We start from the raw sequence: 15,334 nt of genomic DNA on the forward strand, positions 1-15,334 counted from the left end.
TTAACTCCTGGGCCACACTTCTGAATTCATTTCCACTCATTCATTCAAAGAATTTAGGACCAGTCACGGTGTTCAGTTCAGTTCAGTTCAGTCGCTCAGTCGTGTCCGACTCTTTGTGACCCCATGAACTGCAGCAGGCCAGGCCTCCCTGTCCATCACCAACTCCCGGAGTTCACTCAGACTCATGCCCATCGAGTCAGTGATGCCATCCAGCCATCTCATCCTCGGTCGTCCCCTTCTCCTCCTGCCCGCAATCCCTCCCAGCATCAGGGTCTTTTCCAATGAGTCAACTCTTCGCATGAGGTGGCCAAAGTACTGGAGTTTCAGCTTTAGCATCATTCCTTCCAAAGAACACCCAGGACTGATCTCCATTAGAATGGACTGGTTGGATCTCCTTGCAGTCTAAGGGACTCTCAAGAGTCTTGTCCAACACCACAGTTCAAATCTGCCACTGTTTCCACTGTTTTCCCATCTATTTGCCATGAAGTGATGGGACCGGCTGCCATGATCTTAGTTTTCTGAATGTTGAGCTTTAAGCCAACTTTTTCACTCTCCTCTTTCACTTTCACCAAGAGGCTTTTTAGTTCCTCTTCACTTTCTGCCATAAGGGTGGTGTCATCTGCATATCTGAGGTTATTGATATTTCTCCCAGCAATCTTGATTCCAGCTTGTGCTTCATCCAGCCCAGCATTTTTCACGATGTACTGTGCATGTAAGTTAAATAAGCAGCTCTCAGTTTTCTTCACAGTCCAACTCTCACATCCGTACATTACCACTGGAAAAACCACAGCCTTGACTAGACGGACCTTTGATGGCAAAGTAATGTCTCTGCTTTTGAGTATGCTACCTAGGTTGGTCATAACTTTCCTTCCAAGGAGTAAGCGTCTTTTAATTTCATGGCTTCAATCACCATCAACAGTGATTTTGCAGCCCAAAAAATACTGTGGTAAATCACAAGATAAATGGGTTAATGGTGAATAAATAAATGAGTGATAGTAACTAGCCTCGAGTTGTGAGAGAAGGGCACACTTGTGTTTCTACCAAGAAGAAGCTCAATTAGCTAGCAAAAAGGCCATAAATTAGAAGCATGAGACATGAGGTAGTGATATACCTGCTAGCAATTATCCATTATGTGTCAAGGCTCTGGAATAATGACAGAGTAGCAGGACAGACAGTCATGGTTCTCTCACAGCTTAAAGTGAAAAAGATGGGGAAAGTATTAATAAGAAGTGTTAAGTTAGATCATGGAGGTCTTATAGCCCAGCTATGAACCTTACCAGGCAGTAACAAGAGAACTATGAAGAACTTTCTACAGAGGAGTGACATGTTCACTTTTGCATTTCAGAAAGATCACAAAAGCAGCAGTGGGTAAGGTAGATTTCAGCAGTGAGTCTAGAGGCAAAAGAATAAAAAGGAGGCTATGGCAACTGATCAGGAAGAAGTGGCGGATCCAACTACAGCAGTAATGATGGAGATAGAACAAGGGATATTTAGGAGTTCAAATTGACAGGACCATGTGACTTAGACGGGTGGTGTCATCCTAGCACTAGGACCCTTTGCACCAGCCCCAGGGTGGTCCCAGAAGTTTCAGGCAGAAGCCAGGGAGGGCTCACATGGAAGAGATCAAAAGACATTGAAGCCGAAACACTCAATGGGAACTTTAGCCAGGAAGAATCCCTATGGATGATTTTGATCGTCTTGAAGGGCCACAGGGCAGGGTTGGGAACCTGAGACCTGGCCTGTCTGTCAAGGAGCAGCTACTTCACTGCACTGTGTTTACACAGACTATTCAGTTCACTTCATAACTTTCACAGATAAGTCTAGAATCTGTCTTGCTTCACAGGAAGTCATAAATTATATCACCTCAAGTGTGTTTGCTTCTGTCAAAGGAATTTGTGGAGCTGATCTTTATCAATATGTTTCTAGGTTCAGCAACTTTGTTTATGCTTTATGCACTGACTTAGATGATTCTACGGTAATATGATATATCATCAAATTTATGCCCAAAAGGAAGTTCAAAAGCTCTGAAAAAAATTTTTTAATACTAGAGGGACATTGTAAAGACAAGTGACTATTGAAATCCCAATTTTCATTCCCACCTTTTTTCATTTATTAAAATGCATACTTTTTGATCTGGATTGCTGTGGGATACTTGGGAGGAGGTTAAAGTTTAAAAACTCAGGAAATCAATGCAGCTTTTTAAAGCATGAGAAGTAACTGTAAACTTCATGTTTTAACAACACCACACATATATACAATGGAATATTTTACCCAGCCATAAAAAGGAACACCTTTGAGTCAGTTCTAATGAGGTGGATGAACCTAGAGCCTATCATGTAGAATGAAGTAAATCAGAAAGAAAAAAACAAATATCATATATTAATGCATATATATACATAAACTAGAAAGATGGTACTGATGAAGCTATTTGCAGGGCAGCAGAGGAGATGCAGACACAGAGAAAAGACTTGTGGACACAAAGAGGGAAGGAGAAGGTAGGATGAATTGAGAAAGTGGCATTGAAACATACATATCAGCATATGTAAAGCAGATAGCCAGTGGGAACTTGCTGTATGACACAGGGAGCTCAAACCCAGTGCTCTGTGACAACCCAGTGGGGTAGGACGGGGTGGGAGGTGGGAAGGAGTGTCAAGAGGGAGGGGTCATATGTATACCTATGGCTGATTCATGTTGATGTATGGCAGAAACCAGCACAATATTATAAAGCAATTATCCTCCTATTAAAAAATAAAGAAATTTAAAAAATAAAAATAAAGACCGACATCCTCAATAAAAAAATAAAAACACAACACAAGTCTTTGATTGGTAAGTATAAGTTTTAATTGGCTTCATACAGATGGATACTTTAGAGGTATTTATTTAGATGTTTTTATTTACTTATTTAGTTAATTGTTTTGGGCGTATTTCCCATGGCTTGCAGGATCTTAGCTGCCCAATCAGGGATTGAGCACAAGCCCTGGCAATGAAAGCACTGAGTCTTAGCCAGGGAATTCCCTTAATTTTTTTTTAATTCACTTTTAAAAATTCACTTTTAAAGATGGGTTTGCAAATAAACAGAAAAATAAATAAAACAAAATAAAGGACTGCCCTAGTGATCCAATGGTTAAGACTCTGGGCTCCCATTCTAGGGGGCAAGGCTTTGATCCCTGATCGGGGAAGCAAGATCCCACATGCCACACAGTATGGCGCCGCCCCCCGCCAAAATAAATAAAGATGAATTTGTTGTAGTTTTGCCATTAGTCTTTGGATCTAGGATATAACCTTTATGCCCTATGGCCCTTCGAGAGTTCTGATGGAAGGCCTACAGTATTTGGGGTCCCTTCCAACTTGGTGAGACTAGCCCTATGTTCAGTCTCCCTAGCCCCCCAGCCTACAACACGGTTGCTCTGTTTCTGCAGTTTTTTTCCAGCTGTTGCTTTAACAGTTTCCTTGGAGTCTTGTCTAAACAAGCACAGATCAGGGGTCAGCCAAGAGTTTTAAAGTGAATTTGTACCCAGATTCGGGGGACTTCCTCTCTGTGGCTGCTTTGTAGTTCCCAGCTCAGTTTCCAGCTGCGCCGGCATCTCTAGCCTCCATTCTGCGGCAAGCCAGATGCCCTGCGGTCTTCTGCTCCGGTTCTAGCTGCCCTGCTGGTGTAGACTGGGACGCACCCTGAGGAGACACCGGACATGCCCTGTGTAGCCCTGGATGCCAGTCATCCTGGTTCTCTTCCCTCGGGGCTCCAATCCCCACCCCACCCCACCCCCTCCGCAATTTCTATTTGACCTTGGTGTTTTTTCCAGGGCCTTCAAATAGTTAAGGTTTATATTTGTCCAGAGTGTATAACCGCCACCTGAAGGAGAGTTAGTTCAATACGAGCCACTCCATCCTTTCCAGAGCTAGAAATTCAACAATTTACTTTCAAGTGTTGATACTTCAAATATTGCAGAGCAATGTTGTATTCTTAAATATTCCTATTTGTAATCTGATGGGCTGACATGTAGATATGTAATAGCAAAATGGCAAAATATGTGTTCTGAACCCAGCATAGCATCAGGATTGGCAGTGGTTTAATGTTATTATCTGGGGAGTTCCCTTCTATAAACCCTCATCCTTCTACTTTCCATAAACTGTGTCATCCTCAATAATCAATTTTTCAATGCTTAAACCTTAATTGATGTTTCTTTCAATTTTCCTTACAGGATGGAGTGTTGAAAAGTATGTATATTTTTAAACTACCTGCATGTTCCTTATCAAAGATTAGCAGCATATCCTTCGTTACATGATTCCTATCAAGACCGTGGATGACCTAGCAGCCTCGAGGTTCTTTTGAGACTATATTTCACATTTTAAGCTCTTCATTTCCTAGGAAGATAAGCACTCTTGAAGAAGATGTCATTACATGGCCTTCTCAGAGCTTCCAATTGATAATACTTTGTAAGCCTAAAATCAGTTGAGAACCTCCGAACTTCTTAGTATTTAAAATTGACAATAAAATAATGAGAAATAAACCAAGAAAAATTTAGTACTTGTATATATGTCCTATTTTCCAAAAATTGTATTCTGTTTAAAAAATTTTTTTTCATAAAATATCTTTTTAAAAAATTGAAGTATGGTTAATTTACAATGTTCTATTAGTTTCTGGTATACACCAAACTGATTCAGAGATAGGTAGATAGCTAGATTCTCTTTCAGATTCTTTTCCATTGTAGATTATTGCAAGATAGTGAATGCGGTTCCCTGGGCTGTACCTTGTTGTTTGTCTGTTTTACATTTTGTATCTGTTAACCCCCAGGGTAGTGGAGTTAGTACTCAGTCACATCTGACTCTGGTGATCTCTTGGGCTGTACCCACCAGGCTCCTCTGTCCATGGAATTTTCCAGGCAAAAATACTGGAGTGGATTGCTATTTCCTCCTTCAGGGGATCTTCCCAACCCAGGGATGGAACCTGCGTCTCTTGTGTCTCCTACTTTGGCAGCCGGATTCTTTACCAAAGCACCACTTGGGAAGCCCTTGTTAATCCACAATTCCTAATTTATACCCCCCGCCCCCGCCACCCTTTCCCCTTTGGTAACCATAAGTTTGTTTTCTAAGTCTGTGAGTCTATTTCTGTTTTGTGAATAAGTTCGTTTGTATCATTTTTTAGATTCCACATATAAGCAATGTCATATGATATTTATCTTTTTCTGTCTGACTTACTTCACTTAGTATGATAACCTCTAGATCTATCAATTGCTGTAAATGACATTATTTCATTCTTCAAAAAGTAACTTTGGTGTTCCAAACAAAGGGGTTAGTGGGCCAATGACTGTTGCTGTGTTGTTCATGAGTAACTACTAGTAACTATACTTTATATTTGAATAGCATTTTACAGCCTAGCAATGGCAAGTTTGATTGTATGTTGATGATTCCCAAACTTGTGTCTCCAATTCTATGCCTCCATCTTTGCTGTAGATCCATATATCCAATAACCTGCTCAACACTTTACTGAGAAATCTAGTAGTTTGAACGGAACACGTTCAAACTCAGCTCCTAATAGTCTCTCCTTACCCCACTTCCCCAAAGTGTTCTCCCTTCAGCCATCCCTATTGTTGAGGCAGTCTGAAGCTGAGTTGGAAAAGAATTTTCAGAGTCCTGCAGAAAGCAGTGAGTTTATTAAGGACAAAGTACAGAATTAAGGAAGGCGCTGCAAATCCAGTAGGCTGACCTCCTGTCAGACCAATGAGAGCTAACGCTTTTCATGGGTTAGTGGCCAATTATAGCCTCAAGACAAAGAAAATTCCTGCTGGAAGGTTGGTATTAGGTGATTAGTTTGGGCACCACAGGGTGACTACTATGGGTGGGTATTTTTGCCTAATTTGGGGTCAGGAAGCCTGCTAGAGATGATTGGGGGAGGGCCTTTGGCAATGGTTACAAAGGGGCTCGGTCAGTTCTGGAGGTGACCTTGGCTCTGGTCTCTGCTTCTGTGGCCTTGGTACGGGGCCTTGAACCTGTGGCCTTGAGGCAGACTCAACACCTATCTCAGTTGATATATATCACCACTGCAAGCGTCCAGTAAAAAAAGGGTAATTCATCATTCCTTACCCCTTTTCTACATTTTTTTTTTTTTTGGTCGCACCATGCAGCTTGTGAGATCTTAGTTCCCTGATCAGGGACCAAACCCGAGCTCCCTGCAGCAGAACCTCAGCATTCTAACCGCTACACTACTAGGAGAGAACCCATTTCTACATTTTAGAATTGATTTCTTACTTAGTTTAGAATTTCCCTTGGAGAGCACTTAAAGAGTAAGGTATAATCGTGGAGATTCAAATTATATTTATCCATTCTTTTCTGGATTACCTAAAGTAGATATATTTATATTTTTGAGAACAACTTTTACATTTACAGTCCAAAGAATACTCTAGAAACTCTTTTGGAATGTCTGATGTTATTAGTCAGCAGCCATTTTTGATTTATGATCTATTACAAATACCTGAGAAATCACCTTGAAATTATTCTCCTGGCATTTGCACAACTGATACAGGTCACTGATAACATTAGTTATTCTGTCACCACTTGCTACACACTTCAGGTTCAGCAAATGCTTGGTATAACATTTCACAGATTCAAGGCATCTTGTCCTCATTATAGAAATGGATCTCCAGGGTCTCATGAAAATCATGAGTATCTCTTCAGTGTTTTCCACCAGCAGTGCAATGTAAAGCAATATCATTAGCTATTAATACCAAATAGTAGCAAAGCAAGAGTTCCAGAGCAATATGGTACATTTACCATCCTGAGGAGTAGACAAAATCTTACATATATGAACTTTGCATATAATTAGTTCTCTTTTCTTCTCCACATAAAAAGCATTTTAGTTTGTTAATACATAATCTTGTCTAGCTTCAAATTATACTAATTAATTTTTGTCAAAACAAGCTAAGCTTTTATTCTATTTTATTAAATTTTTTTTATTGGAGTATTAGTTGCTTTACTTTGTTATGTTAGTGTCTTCTGTACAGAAAGCGAGTCAGTTATATGTCAAACCAAGCCTTCAAAGTCTAAGTATTCCAGGGACTTCCCTGATGGTCCGGTGGCTAAGACTCCCCGCCCTCAATGCAGGGGCCCTGGGTTCAATCCGTGGTCGAAGAACTAGAACCCACAATCTGCAATGAAGATCACGTGTGAAGACCTGGCACAGCCAAATACATTTTTTATATATATAATAAAGTGGGAGTATCTTAAGCTGTGTTTTACGCATAGGCGGTTTGTAAGTGTGACCTGAGCTCTGGTTGGGAATGAATCATGAAAGAAGACAAACAGGAGATTTGTGATGGAATCCGTATTTGAAATGTTGGAGTCTCACCATCTGTCTTCCTTCTAAGGATGTACTGAGTCCCATTCTCAGAGGGGTGAGCTTGATCCAGGGCTGCCAAGGTCCATGGGAAAGACTCTAGGAGAACAAACTGCTTTTACTTCATTTGATGCCTTATTCTTCAGTCTTTTCCTCTGTATCTTAGGGAGGTTGCTAATAAGCAAACTTCTTGACCACATCCTGTTTTCTGGCTCATTTTCACTCAATTATTTCAGATTGTAAAGCGTAAGTTTCCCATGTTTCTGTACAAATCCTCTAAATAATATACAATCTCAGGGACGTTCCTGGTGGAAGCCTAGGTTCAATCCCCAGATGGGGAACTAGATCCCAGAAGCCACAACTCAGAGTCCTCCTGCTGCAACTAAATTAGATCCTGCACGTCGCAACTAAGACCCGGCAAGGTCAAATAAGTAAATAAATAATTTAAAAAATGTAAAACCTCTGCCCCTGAATAAAAAGGAGAAATTTTAGTTCCTCTGAGAGGAAGGAACCAGAGATCAAATTGCCAACATCTGTTGGATCATCGAAAAAGCAAGAGAGTTCAAGAAAAACATCTACTTTTGCTTTATTGACTATGCCAAAGCCTTTGACTATGTGGATCACAACAAATTGTGGAACATTTTTCAAGAGATGAGAATACCAGATCACCTGACCTGCCTCCTGAGAAATCTGTATCCAGGTCAAGAAGCAACAGTTAGAACTGGACATGGAACAACAGACTGGTTCCAAATAGGAAAAGGAGTACGTCAAGGCTGTATATTGTCACTCTACTTATTTAACTTATATGCAAAGTACATCATGAGAAACACTGGGCTGGATGAAGCACAAGCTGGAATCAAGATTGCCGGGAGAAATATCAATAACCTCAGATATGCAGATGACGCCACCCTTATGGCAGAAAGTGAAGAAAAACTAAAGAGCCTCTTGATGAAAGTGAAAGAGAAGAGTGAAAAAGTTGGCTTAAAGCTCAACTTTCAGAAAACTAAGATCATGGCCTCTGGTCCCATCACTTCATGGCAAATAGATGGGGAAGCAATGGAAACAGTGAGAGACTTTATTTTGGGGGGCTCCAAAATCACTGCAGATGGTGATTGCAGCCATGAAATTAAAAGATGCTTGCTCCTGAGAAGAAAAGTTATGACCAACGTAGACAGCATATTCAAAAGCAGAGCCATTACTTTGCCAGCAAGTGTCCATCTAGTCAAAGCTATGGTTTTTCCAGTGGTCATGTAGGGATGTGAGAGTTGGACTGTGAAGAAAGCTGAGTGCTGAAGAATTGATGCTTTTGAACTGTGGTTTTGGAGAAGACTCTTGAGAGTCCCTTGGACTGCAAGGAGATCCAACTAGTCCATCCTAAAGGAGATCAGCCCTGGGTGTTCATTGGAAGGACTGATGTTGAAGCTGAATCTCCAATACTCTGGCCACCTGCTGCGAAGAGTTGACTCATTGGAAAAGATCCTGATGCTGGGAAAGATTGAGGGCGGGAGGAGAAGGGGACGACAGAGGATGAGGTGGTTGGATGGCATCACAGACTCAATGAACATGAGTTTGAGCAAGCTGGGAGTTGGTGATGGTCAGGCGTGCTGCCTGGCATGCTGAAGTTCATGGGGTCACAAAGAGTCAGACACAACTGAGTGACTGAACTGAACGGAGAAGAAGGAACTACACCCCTCAAGTCGTCCCACAAAAGGAACAGCCTTCCCGGCGTTCACAGTGGCAGGAAGGGTGGGGCCCAATCTCGGCTCCCACTACACAGCTGTGAGTCCCAGCAGAACCTTTCCTCTGCTATTTTCAGTTTTGTCTGAAGCTCATGTCCCTAAACGCCACCCAGTACTACAACGCCATCTGTGCATACATGCTAAGTCGCCTCAGTTATGTCTGACTTGCGACCCCATGGACTGTATCCCACCAGGCTCCTCTGTCCATGGGATTCTCTAGCCAAGAATGCTCTATGGGTTGCCCTGTGCTCCTCCAGGGGCTCTTCCCGACCCAGGGATGGAACGCATGTCTCCTGAGGCTCCTGAATTGCAGGCAGATTCTTTACTGCTGAGCCACGGGGTGGCCCATCTGTACTGGAAAGTGAAAGTGAAGTCACTCAGTCATGTCCGACTCTTTGCGACCTGTGGACTGTAGCCCACCAAGCTCCTCCGTCCATGGGATTCTCCAGGCAAGAATACTGGAGTGTGTTGCCATTTCCTTCTCCATCTGTACTGGAGATGACTGCAAATACTTCTAGATTTTATCACATTCCATCTGAGTCTCTTTTTCTAGCTGTATATCCCTGGTCACTTTAATCCACCTTTATCAAGTAAGTTGGGTAGTTATACAAGGCTACGGGGTTTCCCTGGTGGCTCAGAGGTTAAAGCGTCTGCCTCCAATGCGGCAGACCCGGGTTCGATCCCTGGGTCGGGAAGATCCCCTGGAGAAGGAAATGGTAACCCACTCCAGTATTCTTGCCTGGAGAATCCCATGGACGGAGAAGCCTGGTAGGCTACAATCCACGGGGTCGCAAAGAGTCCGACACGACTGAGCGACTTCACTTCACTTCACTGGGCTAAATCGTTTGGCCAAACCTTATTCTAGATGTTTCTGTGAAGGTGTGTACCGACGTGATTCACATTTAGATTGGGAGACTTCCCATAAAAGCACATAGCCCTCCACTCTGTGCCTGGGCCTCACAGGATCAGTTGAAAGTCTTAAGAGGAAAGACAGAGGTTGCCTGAAAAAGAAGCAATCTTGCCTCAAAACAGGAGCCAGAAACCCTGCCTGAATTTCTAGCCTGCTGTCCTGTGGGATTTAGACTCAGGACTGTAACATCAACTCTTGCCAGAATTTCTAGCCTGTGGACTTGCCTTACTGATTTCTGAAGGTCAGATCTGACAGTTGTGAGCCAATTTCCTATACAGATAGATAGGTAGATAGATATGGATGTGTATATTCAGTCGCTTCAGTCGTGTCCGACTCTCTGCGACCCTATGGACTGCAGCCCAGCAGGCTCCTCTGTCCATGGGATTCTCCAGGCAGGAATACTGGAGTGGGTTGCCATGCTCCTCTCCAGGCGATCTTCCCAGCCCAAGGACTGAACTATCATTCACCTTCACTTCCTGCATTGCAGGCGGATTCTTTTAACCACTGAGCCACGTGGGAAGCCCTAGGTACGAATAAGCATATAGAGATATTCTCATCTAGAGGTATACTATATTGGTTCTTACTAAATTTGGTCCACATGACTTAGCGACTGAACAACAACAAAAATTTGGTCCACGCACCAGTTGGATCAAAATCCTATACTAGAAAAAACCTTTCAATAGAACATAAGCAGGACGTGAGGTTTTGGATACACAGAGAAGGATGTTTTTGTCCTTTTTTGAAAGGCTCTGCTCTATCGTTCCTTTGTATGTAGGAGTCCGCTGTCAAAGGTGGGATGCAGAAGGTGGGATATTTATTTAAACAGATTCAATTTATTAAAAAAGGCCTTTTGGGTGGAAAGACAGGGAGCACTGACTAGCAGAGATGAGGTAAATTAGGGCATTAAACTATATTCTTCACTATAACCTATAACCAAGGGCACTGATGCCTGAACACAGAGCCTGGAATAGATGACATCTGTACATCCCCCTCTGGAATTCCCTGTGCAGTTGAATTTTAAGGTGTTTTTTTGTTTTGTTTTGTTTTGTTTTTTGCTACATCTTGGCAACAGTTAGAAACGGTCTTTAAAAGCGTAGTGCTTAGGGTGGTTAAGAGAATGAGTTCAGGTGGTTTATGGAAACCTGGGTCAGGAATGTAGTCTATTTGGAGAGAACATTTCTAGGCAGAAGGCTTTTCCACTTAAAAAAAAAAAAAATCTAGCCCTTAAGAAACATTAAAAAAGAGAATGCTTATTTTCCACAGGCAGAGGCCCCCATAGGTAGCCAGGTGGCGTTTTTACTCAGCAGTGCCCTTCTGATTCATCAGCGGGGCAGCACAGATGGCTGAGAGCGCAGAAAGGCTTAGCCACCCTCTTCCCCCCAAAACCGAGGCTCGGACTGCCTCGTGTTCAAAGAAAATTCATCAGATGAGCCGTAAGACACAGTGTGATGTGGGTAGCTCAGCTGCCTGAGAGAGAATCAGAAGACCCCGTTCTCAAGGGCTGATTAATGGAAAATCCATTACTGGTGCAGAACACTCTTTGCTTTAACCAGGCGGTATAGAAATAGAAATAAACAGGGTGACCATCCGCTGAAGGGGTAGGTGGTACGACTCTGCTTGTCCGACACGCAAGGTTGGTAAATATAAATGTTAAAGGGTGGTGCTTGGCTTTTTAAAATCTTTATTAAGTTATCTCTGATTTTTTTTTTTAAACTTTTTTTGAAGAAAATATGTGAGTATATTTTTCTTTCATGAAGCAGTAGTTTTAGATTTGGAAAGGAGAGGGGAGTATCAAGTAGAAACAGCAATATCATTAATAAAGTGATATAAGCATAAAAACATATAGGTGCTAGAAATAACGTCAAACTATGTTTTTAAAAAAGGAAACACAAAAATAACTATAATTGGAGATTCACATACCATGATTTTTACATTCTAAAGCATGATACAAATATATTCTCTTCCATTAAGTAAACAGCTTGTAAAAATACGTTTTCCCCACACAAAAGTTCAGCAACCAAATTGTTCTAGGTAATGACATTTTTAGCCTCTTAGTTTATCAAATGTCCTTTACCACATTTTGACCAGGAATGGAATTACATTTGCACATTCTTCCCAAGAAGGAAGGCCAGATAAAATACAGAACACCCAGTTAAACCTGAATTTCAGATAAGCAATACTTTTTGTATGTCCATGCAATAATCTTCCCAACCCAGGGATTAAGCCTGGGTCTTCTGCATTACAGGAAGATTCTTTATGGTCTGAGCCACCAGGAAAACCCTATGTGGGATATACTTACACTCAAAAAGTACTTATTGTTTATCTTAATTTAAATCTAATAGGAACCATCTAAATTTTTTGCTAACTCTGACAAACCCATCACTAAAATAAACTTCACTGGAAGGAATTTGAAGCTTTCAATGTAGTTTTTAATTGAACACATAGAGTTTTCTCTACAGTCCAAAATCTACATTGAATGTGAAAGTGAAATTCACTCAGTTGTGTCCGACTCTTTGCAGCCCCATGGACTATACAGTCCATGGAATTCTCCAGGCCAGAATACTGGAGTGTGTTGCCTTTCCCTTCTCAGGGGATCTTCCCAACCCAGGGTTCGAACCCAAGTCTCCCACTTTGCAGGCAGATTCTTTACCAGCTGAGCCACAAAGTGAAGCCCAAGAATACTGGAGTGGGTAGCCTTTCCCTTCTTCAGGGGATTTTCCCAACCCAGGAATCCAACCGGGGCCTCCTGCATTACAGGCGGATTCTTGACCAACTGAGCTTAATCATCTTGTCACCAGCTGCTTTGTCTGGTTCTCCGTGCACAGAGCCATCACATCATGGAAAAAACTATTATCATGGTCACCAACACTTTCCACATTGCCAGAGCCAATAAACTGAATCCTGCAAGTTTCAGTGTGCTATCTTTGGCTTTCATTACTCTCAAAATATTTTTTACTTTTCCTTGCAATTTCTTCTTTGATTTTCTGATTATTTAGAAGTATGTTGTTTAAGTTCTACATATTTGTGAATTTCCTAGATTACTTCTATTATTGATTTCTATTCCACTGTGGTAGGAACACGTACTTTGTAGGACTTTTATCTTTTTAATCTCGGAGAAGGCAATGGCACCCCACTCCAGTAGTCTGGAAAATCCCATGGATGGAGGGGCCTGGTAGGCTTCGGTCCATGGGATCGAGAAGAGTCGGACACGACTGAGCGACTTCACTTTCACTTTTCACTTTCATGCATTGGAGAAGGAAGTGGCAACCCACTCCAGTGTTCTTGCCTGGAGAATCCCAGGGACAGGGGAGCCTCGTGGGCTGCCCTCTATGGGGTCTCACAGAGTCAGACACGACTGAAGTGACTTAGCAGCAGCAGTAACAGTATCTTTTTAATCTACAGAGGCTTGTTTTGTACTCTAATGTATGTTCTGTTCCAGAGAATGTTCCATGCACACTTTGGAATACTGTATATCTCTTGTTGTTGAGTGTTCTTTGATGCCTGTCAAGTTTCCTTAGTTTATTGTACTGCTCAAATCTTCTTTATCTTTATTGATTTTCTGGCCTAATTGTCGAATGCTGCTGTTTAGTCCCTAAGTCCAACTCTTTTACAACTCCATGGACTGTAGCCTGCAGGGTTCCTCTGTCCGTGGGATTTCCCAAGCAAGAATATTGAAGTGGGTTGCTTTAGAAACTTGGAGCCAGAGCCCTGATGGTGGGCTATCATGCATATTTCAGGCTCTAGGCAATGTTTTTTTCCGAAGGTGGAGAGTCAGCATGACAGAGCACAGGGCTTAATGCTAAAGGAGTGGATGTAATACGGAGTCAGGTTTATTCTTCTCTGTTACCGTGTGTCTTCTTACTCAGTGGCTTTCAACAATTTTGATGATTTTTTGGCATTTCTTGTAACGTCTGTACTATTATTTGCTTAATATTTTTCCTTAAATTGCCTTGTGGCTTTGCTCTGTCTCAGCAAAAATACCCTGAAATCATAGTTTGGATGTGTTGTTCTTTCCCTATTACACATTAAAATAAATCCTATTAACATACAATATTTTTGGACCGTCTAGAATCATCCTCTAACCCAGAGCACCCTTGTACCACACTTTGGGAAATGCTCACCTCAGGGTTTTGCCCAGGGTCTGTCTGTTCACTCCCACCCCTCCCCTATCTATCATCCTGTGCAGAACCTTTGGGTCCAATGTTAGGAGATTAATACTTAGCAGTAATAAAACTCGCTACTCCATGCCAAGCACAACACTTGCTAAGTACAAGTGGGATTTTGTTGATAAACAACTATAATCAAAGCTAATGTGATGTGGTTAAAAGTGGGGACTCTGGAGATGAATTCAAATTCCAACCCTGCCGTTCACTGTGAAAATCTCTCGGCCTCTCTCAGGTAGCTCAGAGGACTACTATGAAGATCAAATAAATCAATACTTGTTCAGGGTTTAGAACAGTGTCTGGCCCACATAATTGCTATGTGATTGCTAGATATGATTAGAAGCTGCGAGTTCTGGCAATGGAAATCTAAAGGAAAAAAGTAGTCCATGAATGTATTAGGCATCCTTTCCTTTGAGAAAAAGTTGGCCATGGAACAGGAGTGTGCTGATACTTTTTTTAATCTCATGGCCAGTAATGCATGCATTCATTACAGCAGTGTATGAGGGCTTTATGAATCGGGTGAGCAGTAGCAATAAATATACAGCACTCAATGATTTAAAATGGCATATGATTGACTGCAATTTAGTTATGCAAATTGAGTACTGTAATCAAATTTGTGAATAATCCTTCTCCCCCTCAATTCTCAAAAATTTATCTCTATAGTTTGTTCTTATTTGAAAATGGAATGTTTTCATTAAGCACTTGGAGCTGTGCAGAAGTACGTGTTTGTGTGCATGTATGCACACTGCTTTGTGTTTTACTTTGGGTTTGTTGTGGTTGTTGTTCAACCTCTTAAGTTGTGCCTCTTTGTGACCCCACTGACTGCAGCCAGCCAGGCTCTTCTGTCCATGGGATTTCCCAGGTAAGAATACTGGAGTGGGTGGCCATTTCCTTCTCCAGGGGACCTTGCAGACCCAGGCATCAAAACTGCATCTCTTGCGTCTTCTGCAATGGCAGATGGGTTCTTCCCCAGCTGAGCCACTGGGGAAGTCCTGTTTTTTTGGTAATATTCATTTATTTGACTGCAGGGGTCTTAGTTGTGGCCTGTGGAATCTTCAGTTGTGGCATGTAAGATCTAGTTCCCTGACCAGGGTTCAGACCTGGGCCCTTTGCATTGGGAGCTCAGAGTCTTAGCCATTGGACCACCAGGGAAGTCCCATGCACAGTATTTGGAAGAGAATTTCTATTA

Source organism: Oryx dammah, unplaced genomic scaffold (genome assembly GCF_014754425.2).
Source record: "Oryx dammah isolate SB20612 unplaced genomic scaffold, SCBI_Odam_1.1 HiC_scaffold_11, whole genome shotgun sequence".
In the NCBI taxonomy this organism is placed as follows: Eukaryota; Metazoa; Chordata; class Mammalia; order Artiodactyla; family Bovidae; genus Oryx; species Oryx dammah.